Below are 13,746 nucleotides of genomic sequence, written 5' to 3'. Positions count from 1 at the left end.
TCCTTTTATGTATACCTCTAGTAAAACATTTTTTCTGTTTGATGCCAAAGATTTTCCCTTCTTTTAACTAGTTTTGGATACTTTACATGTTAGTTCCCCCCACCCTATCACTCATATTTTCTCTAACTGTTCATCTGGGGTTGGCTGAAGTATTAATAATAATTTGTATCTATCCTCACTTTAAAATGGGTTTGCATAGTCCATGACTATTTTGAAGAACAGTCAAACATTACATGATAAACATATGTCTTGCTGAGTTGCTTTCTCAGAAGTATTTCTAGTATCTTTTAGTATTTTTACTCCTATCTGTGTCTATAATAGCTAACCTCAGGCAAAAATGACTTACACTGCTCTATGACTCAGCGGATCCATTTCAAATGACTGTTTAGGAGATCTGTCAATCAAGATAGGAGGTGCTGAATGTAGTGAAATGCCTGCTTGCTTCCAGTTTTGACTCTTGATCACACACCTCTCTTACTATGTACACATGCACTGCTCTTTTCATGAAATAACAGCTCTGACACCACACTATAAGCTCCCTACTACATTCTTTCTGCCATACTCCCCACAACCTCAAAGCTCTTTGGAGCACCCAGGGGATTCCAGACATCTGTAAAGAATAACAATCTGTTCATTGGGTGTGTCTATTCTGTCTGAGAGAAACCAACATAATATGTACACAATGGGACAACATAATAGCACTAGCCAGTTCCGAGTCCTCAAACTGAGCTTGCCAGAAGAAAGAGCACCAGTTGGGTGTGGTGGCTCATGCCTGTAATACCAGCACTCTGGGAGGCCAAGGCAGGTGGATTGCTTGAGCTCATAAGCTCGAGACAAGCCTGAGCAAAAGCAAGGTGCTATTTGTACTAAAAAAAAAAAAAAAAAACACAGAAAATCTAGCCAGGTATTATGTGGGTGTCTGTAGTTCCAACCTCTTGGGAGGCTGAGGCAGGAGGATTGCTTGAGTCCATGAGATTAAGGATGGTGTGAGCTGTGACGATGCCATGGCACTCTACCCAGGGTGATAGAATGAGACTCTGTCTCAAAAAACAAACAAATGATAACAAAAAGATAAAAAGAAGGATAAGAAGAAGAAAAGAAAGAAAGAGAGAGAGAACACTGCACCTTAATAAAGTTATAGCATGGGGATCCCAGAAGAAGATGAATCTACCCAGAATCCTCCTCAATTCAGCCTGAACTTTTTATTAAGGACCTTCTGTGTACAAAGTTTAAACTGAGAGACTTTTAATGTTTCTTTCATATGTGGACAGGAAAGACAAACTCTAAATTCTTGAGGGATACTATTAAATCAAATTTCACAAACTAAATGCCTGTCAGGAGGCAAACAATTCAGAGCATAGCACCTACGGGGAGAATCCCATATATGACATAATAAAGAAACTATCATCATCTCTGCAAAGAATGCATTTTCATTTTTCCATAATAAACATGACAAATACTTGCCTATCTAATCCATCTAATATCATCTAATCTATCACTGTCTTTTTTTTAATCCATCACTTTTTAAGGAATGAAGTTGTAACTGATGCTTTTGATGATTCCCTCATATATAGTTCCTACAAATGGAACCTAAGGTCTGTTTTGGAGGGAAGCCTCCAATTTATATCTTTGACTTTAAATGACAGTCCAACTCTATCTGAAAAGATTGTCCTTCTCAGTGGGGTGTTCAATGTGGGGTTCAGTGAGTGGTACACAGTGAGAAAACACATGAAACATTGAAGGTGACAACCATCTAGTCAGCTAGCTCAGCCAAACCAGAGGTAGGGCAGCTGGGTCATATTTAGATGCTTGGATTACATTGTCACTGAGATAAACCCAAGAAATGCCCAAGTTTCCATATTTGGGGGAATTCCTGCAACGATCCTGTTCTTTAATAAGGCATCTTACTGCAGATCATTAATACTCAGCATCACCTTCTCTCTAGCATCTAGCCGACTGAGGTTTTGGCAGCCTGGCTGCTGTGGGCGTAGCTGATTCTTGTTAGTTGGTTGGTTGCATCCAATTAATCAACTTTCTGGCCCAGGAATCTCCCACTTCTAAAGTTAGGTTCACCTATAGACACATTTAGCATCAGTATCTAAGTATCCTTAGTAAGCTATAACAATAATCTATCTATCGTGACGTAACCATCCATTTATCATTTGTCAAAAAAAAATTTTTGTTAAAAATTACTAAGCTTTTATATTCATGAAAGACATCAAAATCAATTTGGGAATTAATTCTAAATTATGCATTTTAACATGCTCCAGATAAATTGAAATTTTAGAGGGTTTAAGAAAAACTTAGTAAGGTCACATTAACCACTGCTTTTTGACTTAAACAGCCATCTGATCAACAATTTCAAGAATCATTAATGTTAATAAGAAAAGAAGTAAACCATTATCATTCTAATATTATAAAACATTTTAACTTTTGTTCCTTGTTGTATGACTCACTAGGTACCTCTAAAAATGCTGGGTAAAATAGTTCAGGAAAATTATAAATGTATGCCTGAGCTTACAGGGAAATGACAGAAATTCTCTAAGATCAGAAAACCAAGATAGAAAGAACCCAGAAAAACAAGTGAGGCTTGCAGCTGGTGACATGGTAGCCCAGAAAAGTAGGACTTACCTTCCATGGCCATGTAATTTATCCTCTAAACCAGAGTGTTTGTGGAGTGAAAGGCATTAGCAACACACTGAAAATTTCTCTGCTTCTTAGAATATAGAAAATTACAAGAGAATGTCATACCCAGCCTAACATCAAGAAAATGATGAACGGTGTGCCATGTCATAACATCAGAGAGCTCAGGACACAAGGCCACCAGAAAACTGAATTTCAAAGGGTAAAAAATCCCTTTTAATCAAGTCAGGATACTGAATTATTTCATTTTTGGCAGAGTATGAGAGAAAAAGGGCACTGCCATGAAAGGGGCAGAAGAAATATATATAATATATGTATGTATGTATATTTTATATATGAATATATATAAATAAAAAATATATAAAGATATATAAATATATAATTATTATTTTTTTTTTTAGAGAAGGGTATTGCTCTGTAATCTAGGCTGGAGTGCAGTGGTGCAACCATAGCTCACTGCTAGCCTCTAACCCCTGGGCTCAAGCATTCCTCCAACCTCAGTCTCCTGAGTAGTTGAGACTACAAATGTGTGCCACCACACCTGGCTAATTTTCTTAGGATAAAGAATTACTAAAGGCTGAGTATGCACTCACATGTCATATTACTTTAGAATAAGTAGACACAAGAGGTTTTCACACACACTCGTAAGCTTCTCTCAATGGCCTCCTAGGGTGCTCTTAAGAAAGACTAAGGCAGGTTGAAAGGTTAGAGAGAGCTCCTTTTTGTGGTGTGGGGTGCAGTAGGAGGTGGCTGCCACCATGCCTTGATGCTTCTCTCATGGGAAGCAAAAGTCTTAAGCTATTAAGGAACAAGCAGCAAACCCTTGGACCCCAGGTGAGGAAGGGTATATGAACTATTAATAAAATAAAATAAAATCCTAACTGCCCACACACACTGAATAGTCCCCATAGTTCAGGCTATGGACTAAGACAGAGCTGGGTTCAAATCCAGGCCCTATCACCTGCTGTGTGACATTGGGCAAGATCCTAACTTTTGTATTCCTCTAGAGTTCTTACTTGTAATACAGAGATAATAGAAGTGACTGCCTACAAAGTAATTAAAAAGAGTAAACTCTTAGTGCAATTACTAAGACTCAGTACTTACTGTTATTTTGGCAAAAAAAAAAAAACATAAATGGGCAATTTGCAAAAGAATAAATATGAATGACTAATAGACACAAAAAAGATTCTCACTTGTAATAAAATAGATGTAGATTAATACACTAATGGGATGCCATTTTTCCCCAGTAAATTTGAATTTAAAACTACATCCTACCTCTCAATTTTGATATGTGTATAGTGAGTCCTAGAATGAATATAAGTTGAGATAATATTTCTAGAAGGCAATTGGGATTTTTATCTAAGGCCTGCATGTTTTCATAGCCTTTGGTCAAGGTTGTAGCCATTGTTCTACAGGCACCACTCACATTGTAGTCTGAATTTGGGTTTGTAGCAGCATCATGTATTGTTACACCCAAGGATCGGGGGTCCCCAATGACCACACGAGAGAGCCAGACACTGATACAATCACATGAGGGCGTTTTATTCAAGCTTGAGCCTGGGTTGCCAGCACTCCCAGATGCAGCTGGGACCAGAGCCCTGTACACACAACGCACGGGGTTTTTATGGGGTGAGTATGGGGTTAGGGGTTGGGGAAACAAGGTGTAGTCCATGGATTCGTTATTTCTTGTACCTATACTGGAGTTTAAAGCTGATTGGAGTCCGCCAACTTTAATGGCCGGGGGGCAGATGCACTCCGGGAGATGGGGAGGGGTGTGGTTTACCAAGAAACGAAACTAGGGGCTTTCAGGTTTGCTCTAAAATGGAGGATGAGAGCCCAAATGGTGTCACTAGGTTCTTCAGTATACAGACTACTTTATGTGGGTGCCTCTAGAGCTGTGCAGCTTTCGGCCCTGATGTTCACATCTTCAACTTACAGCAATCAAGCCTAAGAAAATAAACACAAAGGAACATATACATTTATGAATAAAGATTTTTATCTCAGCATAATTTACAAAAATGCAAAAACTGTGAAACATCTTACATTTCAACCAATAGCGAAATAGTGAAATAAATATTTGTAGATTCATACAATGGAACGTTTTCATATATCTGTTAAAAATCATGTTCAGACTGTGTAATGAGGCCAGGAGTTGTAGCTCACACCTATAATTTTAGCCAGGGAGGATAGAGTGGGAGGATTGCTTGACCTCAGGAGTCTGAGACTAGCCTGAACATGAGGAGCATTCTATCTCTACTAAAATAACAAAATAGGAAAATTAGCTAGAAGATATGGTGGCAGGTGTCTATTGGCTACTTGGGAGGCTGAGGCAGGACAATCACTTGAGCCCAAGATTTGGGGGATGCAGTGAACTATGATGGCACCACTCCAATCTAGCTGAGGCTATAAAGACAGACTGTAACTCAAATAAAAGTAATGACATGGGAAAATATTCTTACAAGGTCATTCCAAAAGGATAATAGCTTTATTATTGTCTCCAACTAGAAGAGTAAAGCATACTCATTTCAAAAATTACACAATGTAGAAAAACTAAATGAAGTAGATGCTAGTAATTTTAATAATCAAAAAATACACACTTTGGTTTTACAAAGTATTTTCCACACAAATGTCTATATTCCTATGTAACATGAAGTGCAAAAGACAAACTGGAAAATAGCAAATCCCCATGAAAGGAAAAGACAATCAAAATATTAAAATACTCATTCGGGGTGGTGGGAATATGGATTATTTTTTTTTAACTTGTCTATTTTTTATCTCTGACATGTCTATAGTAAGAATGAATTACTTTATAAGAAAAACATTCTAAATATCATAAATGCTATAAATGACCTTTTCTTTCTTAACTTATGGCTATTTCTTTCGGTGGTCTGGAGATTGAATATAAAATAATACAAGATATTCTTTTGCAAAATGAGAAATAACAGTCATTAATCATTTTGCTGTCTTCTTAATGAAGACATGCAAATGCATATGCAAATAAGCTGAACTTCTATTATGACATGGTGACAGGATGCTCTACAAAAGAGAAGGTAATGATAGAGTTTGAAAAACGGGAGTACAGAGGAAGGTTAGCAGTGGAGGAAGATTTCTATTCAATGCCTTAGTAGTGCTGTATTAATCTGATAGTGTTCTAACAGTAATAAAATAAGACCACAAACAGCATTAAGAAATGAAAGCTAGTTAATTGTAGCATGACACACAGAGCATAATAGAATGGAAGACAGAGACCCAGAACAAAAAGAAAATGTATAAAGTTATAATATTGTTCAGACTTCTTCATCAGTCTTGCCAGATCATCATATATATTCAACTACTTGCCAAGTTTAGTCAATATTACCCATGTATAACCCTAGGGTATTTTTATCCAGTATCACACATTTGAATCAAAACTGAAAAAGAATCACTTCAACCTTCAAAAATTTTGTCTACACAATTATGTGTATTCAAACACAAATTGAGTAAACTTGAAGTCCCTCTGTATTGTTAGCATTCAATAGACAAAACTTTAATGTCACAAGGGAGTATGAAGCACTAAGGTTCTTTAACGTGACTGTTCCAAGGAGAATTGGAGCTAGGCTTACAGAAAATTAAAGTCATTGGACAGAGCAGAAGAGACTATGAGACAGCATCCTATTGCGTTAATCCTGTTTCTGCCCTTTCATGTGGACAATAGGGACATCCAGCTACCTTTAAAAGGCTTGGGGATCCAGACTAAAGATAAATACTCAGCTGGATTCTACAAACATTTTTGAAATTCTATTATAGGAAAGGTTCCTGGGTTAGGAAGGAAGATACAAAATGGCAAAACACCATCACTGTCCTCCAGAATCTTCCTAGTGCATGAAAGAGCCAGGCAGGAAGGCGATTGCAAAGCATAGCAGAATTTTTAAAGTGCTGTGATGGTGGCATAGACACAGGAAGAGGAGATGAAGTGACAGTCCCCTAAATAGGGACTATGGTCATTATTACAGCAATAGTAAAACTCACCACTCAAAGCAGGATCCATGGAACAGAAGCTTTAACATCACCGTGGAGCTTGTTAGAGATGCAGATACTCAGCTCCCATCCTCAGATCTCCTGAGTTAGCAGCTCAGAGGTGAAACCCAGGTTTTGGTCTTGGTAGCTCCCCAGGTAAAATTTTTGGGCTCCAAAGTTTAAGAATCAGCATTGTTCTGAAGTACAGATACTTGTGGTGTAAGAGGACATAACCCCCCTTTTTCTTGTTCATGCTAAATTTTTAATAATGCACAATTTTTATTTTTTTGTTTTTATTTTATTTATTTATATTTTTGAGACAGAGTCTCAAGCTGTTGCCCTGGATAGAATGCTATGGCATCATAGCTAACAGCATCCTTGAATTCTTGGGCTCAAGAGATCCTCTTGCATCATACTTTCTATTTTTAGTAGAGATGGGGGTCACACTTTTGCTCAGGCTGGTCTTGAACTTGTGAGCTCAAGCAATCCACCTGCTTTAGCCTCTTAGAGTGATAGGATTACAGGTGTGAGCCACTGTGCCTGACCTAACACACAATTTTTAAAACAATGATTATACATGCTCATTGTAGAAAACTTAGCATATGTGGAATAATACAAAAGGTGAAAAATATCACCCTAGTGCATTAATGTATTGGTTAGGACTCTGCAGAGAAACTGAATAGAGAGAGGTATATAAAAGATATATGTGTAGGAGCTTTGATAGCACATATATGAAATCTATATATGAGATAGATAAACAGCCCTCCATATCCATGGGTCCCACATCCATGGATTCAACTAACTGCAAATCAAAAATATTTTTAAAAAATTAAAAACCAAGACAGTAGAGCAACTAGTTACATAGCACTTCCATAGTATTAGGTATTATAAGTAACCTAGAGATGATTTAAAGTATACAGGAGGATGTTCATAGGTTATATGCAAAAACCACACCATTTTACTTAAGGCACTTGAGCATCCACAAATTTTGATACCCCCAGTGGGTCCTCAAACCAATCCCCCAGAGATACCAAGAGAGAACTGTTTACATGTAAGACATACATATATATGTACATATACATATACCCATATATACATATAAAAGAAATGTACAGGAAACATATATGTATAATAATATATACAAGAGACAGATAATATATACAGAAGATATATACAAGAGAGATATATGGATAGTAGAGATTTCTTAGAAGCCATTGGCTCACATGATTACAGAGGCTGGTAAGTCCCAGATTTGCAGGGTGAGCTGGCATGGGAGAGGCCCAGAGAGCTGATGGTATTATTCCAGTCTGAAGGCTAGCAGACTTGAAACTCAGGAAGAACTAAAGCTTCATTTGAATCCAAAGGTAGGAACAAAGCTTATGATTTTGAGACAGAGTCTTACTCCATGACCCTCGGTAGAGTGATGTGGTGTCATAGCTCACAGCAACCCCAAACTCTTGGGCTCAGGTGATCCTCTTTCCTCAGACTCCTGAATAGTTGGGATTACAGGCACCCACCACATGGCCCAGCTAGTTTTTCTATTTTTAGTAGAGATGGGGTCTCGCTCTTGCTCAGGCTGGTCTTGACCTGAGCTCAGGCAATCCACCCTCCTTGGCCTCTCACAGTACTACCCTATTACCCCCAAAACAAGACAGAATGGTCTCTGCTTCTACTACCCTGTTTCCCTGAAAATAAGACATCCTCCGAAAATAAGACCTACTTACAGGAAAGATAAGACATTCCCTGAAAATAAGACCTAGCGCATCTTTGGGAGCACACCTTAAAATAAGACACTGTCTTATTTTCGGGGAAACAGGGTAGGATTACAGGTGTGAGCCACTGCCTGGTGAGCCCTTTGTTTTATCTGGTCCTTCAGCTGATTGGATGGGGCCCACCCATATTAAGGAGGTTAATCTTTTTTACTCACTCTGCTAATTTAAATGTTCATCTCACCCCAAACTCTCTCACAGAAACATTCAGAATAATGTTTGACAAAATATCTGGCCACTTCTTGGCCCAGTCAAATTGACACATAAAATTAACTATCATGCCTAAATTAACTACTGTAAACATTTTGGTTTACTTAATTTGTCACCATTTCAATTTCAACACTAAGGAATGGAGTTTATGTGAAAGAAGATAAAGTCTGAGGGTATAAAGAGTCAGTATTTTACTTCATGCTTTGCTGCTGCTGCCCCCATTGGAAGTGGATGGCAGGTGTGTTCATGGGTAATAACCACTTCTTTCTGTCCAAGCTAGGGGCTTCATTTTCATACATTCAGAAAACGTAAGAAGTTGTGGGGTTTTTTCCCCTCCAAAGCAATTTTTCTAGCTGTGGTATGAATTATTTCTCTGGCATAAACATGACCCTTCAACCCCATCTGAGCTGAAAATCCCATTTCTAATCTTCTTTCTGATTGAGAAATGACAGAGTGGATTTTCTGGGAAATATCTGGTTGTTCTTGTGGGAGTGGCCCCAAAGCAAGTGCACATTTTTTATGATTATTCATCACAAAGTACATTTTTAAAAATCAACACATGGATTAAAATTTGAAATTGACAAATGTTTGTCCTCCTGGTAGACTAAATTCTGTTTTCTCACATGGTGATGTCTCTGGTGACATAATCTTATGAAAGGTCTTGATAAGAATTTGATTTGTGCTGTTTGCTTCATGACCAGAGACAGTACTGGCAAAATCATGGAGTGACATTAGCCCTCACCATGGCCAGCCAGCATCTTCAGCAGTATAATCTGTTCCCGTAAATCCCATCTTTTCCATCAGTGGTTTTAAGTGTTGGCAGCACATTGGAATCACCTAGGAGTTTTATAAAAATGCTGATGTTTGGTTTCTATCCCCACAGACTCTATTTGATTAGTCCAGTGTATGATCTGGGCACTGGGCTTTCTAAAAAGCCTTCTGGGTGATTGAATATGCACCCAGAGTTGCAAATCATCATCCAAGGACCCTCATTACTCAAAATGTGGTGATCCACTATCCACGTTACCTTCAAGCTTGTTGGAAATGCAGAGGCCTGTTCTAGACTGCCTGCGTCAGCATCTATATTTTAACAAGACTCCCGGGTAATCTTAGGCATATGATAAGGTTCAATCCAATGCTACATTGGTCCTCCCCTTGGAATTAAATTCACCTTTGGGGAAAGGGAAACTCAGTAAGGTGAAATAGTTATTTTATTTAATGTCTTAGGTCTGCCAAGATGATCAAATTATAGCAGATGTTATACTGCTATAACACTGCTTGAGTAAGTTTAAGAAGTAAAAGTTCTAATTATGAGCTTCGAGCATCAGAAGTTGAATAGAATGGAGTTTTTGATCAGGGAGAATTCTTGATTCCTTGAAATCCTCTTGCATGTGCAAATAATTTCTTAGTTTCTCTAAACTATGCTTATTCCTGCCCAGGCCCATGGGGTCAAGAGCACAAGTCCAACAAATTCTCTAGCTCCTGGCCTGACCAAAGGTTTATGTTTTAGGTAAGAAAATATGATAGTATTGTCCTAAGTTTCAATAGAAAAACATGAGTATTTAAAGCAAAGAAATGTATTTTAGGCTGGGTGTGGTGGCACGCTTTTAATCCTACCCTGTTTCCCAGAAAATAAGACAGTGTTTTATTTTAAGGTGTGCTCCCAAAGATGCGCTAGGTCTTATTTTCGAGGGACGTCTTATCTTTCCTGTAAGTAGGTCTTATTTTCGGAGGATGTCTTATTTTCAGGGAAACAGGGTAGCACTTTGGGGAGCTGAGGCAGGAGGATTGTTTGAGTTTAGGAATTCAAGGCCAGCCTAAGCAGGAGCAAGACCCTGTCTCTACCAAAGGTAGAACAAATTGAGCGATATTCTTGTAGCCTCAGCTACGTGGGAGGCTGAGGCAGGGGGATCATTTGAGCACAGGATTTTGAGGTTGCAGTGAGCTATAATGCAACCACTACACTCTATCCTGGGTAACAGGGAGACCCTGTCTCAAAAAAAAAAAATGTATTTTAAAGACTATTTTGCACTTGAATAATAGTTTAAAGAGGAAATACTAACCAAAAGAGAAGAATGAAACTTCAAACGAAAGCTAAAGGGTGGGTGGCACCTGTGGCTCAAAGAGTAGGGCACCCACCCCATATACCTTAGGTGGCAGGTTCAAACCTGGCCCTGGCCAAAAAATGCAATAAATAAATAAATAAATGAAATGAAATGAAAAAAAAACATAAAACAAAAAAAGCTAAAGGGTAAGTCTTCTTTTTGTGTATTTTGAAAAATGTCAGCCATACCTGATTCAAATCAATGCCTATAACTTTGATAACTTATTTCCTCTCTCTAATTTTTGGTTTTCTTAACCAAATAAAGTATGGACAATAATATCTACATCTAGGGCTATTGTGCATTTTGATTAAGACCTCCAAAGATGACAGATGAATGGCCACCAACATATGAAAAAAATGTTCATGGTCTTTAATCATCAGAGAAATGCAAATCAAAACCACTCTGAGATATCACCTAAGCCCAGTAAGATTAGCCCTCATCCAAAGTCCCAAAACTGCAAATGCTGGTGTGGATGTGGAGAGAAGGGAACACTTCTACACTGATGGTGGGATTGCAAACTAATACAGCCTTTTTGTAAAGAAGCATGGAGGATCCTCAAAGAGCTAAAAGTAGACCTTCCATTTAATTCTGCAATTCCATTCCATCTACCTAAAAGAACAAAATCATTTTCCACAAAGACATTTGCACCAGAATGTTTATTGTGGCTCAATTCATAATCACCAAGTCATGGAAGTAACCTAAGTGCCCATCAACCCATGAATGGATCAACAAACTATGGTATATGGATACCATGGAATACTATTCAGCCATTAAAAATGATGGAGACTTTACATCTTTTACATTTACCTGGATGGAGCTAAAACACATTCTTCTTAGTAATGTATCATAAGAATGGAATAATAAATATCTAATGTACTGAATACTAATATGAAATCAATCTATAAAAAATTACATGCTGAATTGAACACTAAAACAATACAGTCTAGTACAGGGTCAGGGGAGAGGGAGGACAATTGGCAGAAAGAAGATGGGCATGTAGTGGGATCTCACCTAATGTGCCCATTGTGAGAGTACAACATGCCCCCTGAGTGAAGGGTGCTTTTACAACTGGGACTTTACCCTGGAGTAAGAACAATGTACCCTAAAATTTTGTACCCTCATAATAATTTGAAATAAATAAAATAAAAATAAATTTTAAAAAGATGTTATATAAGTTTTATAGCTTTAGTTTCCCCAAATGAAAAATAGAGATAATTCTTACTTCAAGATTCTTGTGAGAGACAAAAATGTGTACTTTGTGCTCAGTATGGTCCTGGCACACAGTAAATGATTGCTTTGTAGAGGGCCATCTTTCTGTATCAGTAATGGCAGAGAACACAGTGAGTGGTATTAATAGTTGCAGCACCAAGAATCATCAAATGAATGATTTCCACCCTTTCAGATTGGACTGACCCAATCTGGTGGAGAAATTGTCACCTTTCAATACTTTCCCCACCAAAATCTACTTTAACATTCTACCAGAATTCTTATTCAGAATTCTTATCCAGGATGGGGAAATGTCCCAATGTAAAGTTAGTCACCATCTTATGGGAGGGTGAAAGAGAGGGAGAGTGAGCACACAAGTGAGCTTGGGTGTACTTTGGAATATTGCACATGCTACTCCCTGAAGACTCCGATGCATTCTCAACATTCATTATCTCTTCAAGAACTACCACAGTTAAAAATTACCTGCTATACAGGATATATAAATTAAGCGTGAATATTATTGTTGGCTATACATTGTTTTACATAAAGATGAAGTATAGTATTATCTCCATCTTATCAGAGGAGGAAACTGAGAAACAGAAAGATAAAGTTCCTTGCCTAAGGTCAAGGTCATCAAACATGTAAGTATGTAGCTGAGTCAGAATTTGAATTCATATTTATCTCTGAAGCCCAGGCCCTGATCATATGCCTCAATGTACTTTCATATAGGTGGCACATCAGACCATAATTCTTACAGACTACTCCAGAAAAGCAGGTGTAAGCACACTATGACTTGCTCTAAGGAACAGAGGACACTCAGAATTCCAAAATGGGCTTCGATGCTGTAGACACTATGTTACACCTGTTGTTTCATTCAATCCTCACAAACTCTGTAAATAGGGATTTTTAACCCCACTTCAAAGATCAAGAAACTGAGATTAAAGAATTTGTTCAAGGTCACTTAGCTAATAAATGACAAACTATGATTGCAATCCAGGTCTGTCTGACTTCCATAGACACATATCCTACTTTCCTAGAATGACTTTTTTATACCTTGTTTTACAAAGAATCTGAAATATTTGGAAAAAGGCTAAAATATGTTTTCCATTTCAGAAGCTTGGTCTCGATATAATGTCTGTTAGCTTTCCTTCAGTGTACCCTTACTCTCTCTTCTTAAAAAAAATAGACTTTTGTTTTGTTAAGGAACCTGTAGCTGCCAGAGGGAAAGAAATAAAAATATTGATTCAGATTTTCTGGGACTGGTGGGTGAAGGCAGAGACTACTCCAGAGTACAGCATTGTTTTGTTCTGGGGCTAACAAGCTAAAACTGTGGATGAGAAAATGCCAGCTCTCTGGAATTAGCCACTGAAGCTTGATTTTGGAGATTTTGTTTAAAAAAAACAAACAAACTGTTGAACAACTGTTTTTAAAAAAAAAACTGTTAAACAAAAAGCATGAATAATACTTATTTTTTTCTTTCTTTTTTTTTTAATTGTTGGGGATTCATCGAGGGTACAATAAGCCAGTTTACACTGATTGCAATTGTTAGGTAAAGTCCCTCTTGCAATCATGTCTTGCCCCCAGAAAGTGCCACCAGGGCCCCACCCCCCTCCCTCTGTCCCTCTTTCTGCTTTTCCTCCCACCCCATAACCTTAATTGTCATTAATTGTCCTCATATCAAAATTGAGTACATAGGATTCATGCCTCTTCATTCTTGTGATGCTTTACTAAGAATAATGTCTTCCACTTCCATCCAGGTTAATACGAAGGATGTAAAGTTTCCATTTTTTTTTAATAGCTGAATAGTATTCCATGGT

The sequence above is a fragment of the Nycticebus coucang genome, chromosome 11 (genome assembly GCF_027406575.1).
Source record: "Nycticebus coucang isolate mNycCou1 chromosome 11, mNycCou1.pri, whole genome shotgun sequence".
NCBI classification, from domain to species: Eukaryota; Metazoa; Chordata; class Mammalia; order Primates; family Lorisidae; genus Nycticebus; species Nycticebus coucang.
Note: the sequence above shows the minus strand (reverse complement) of the source record.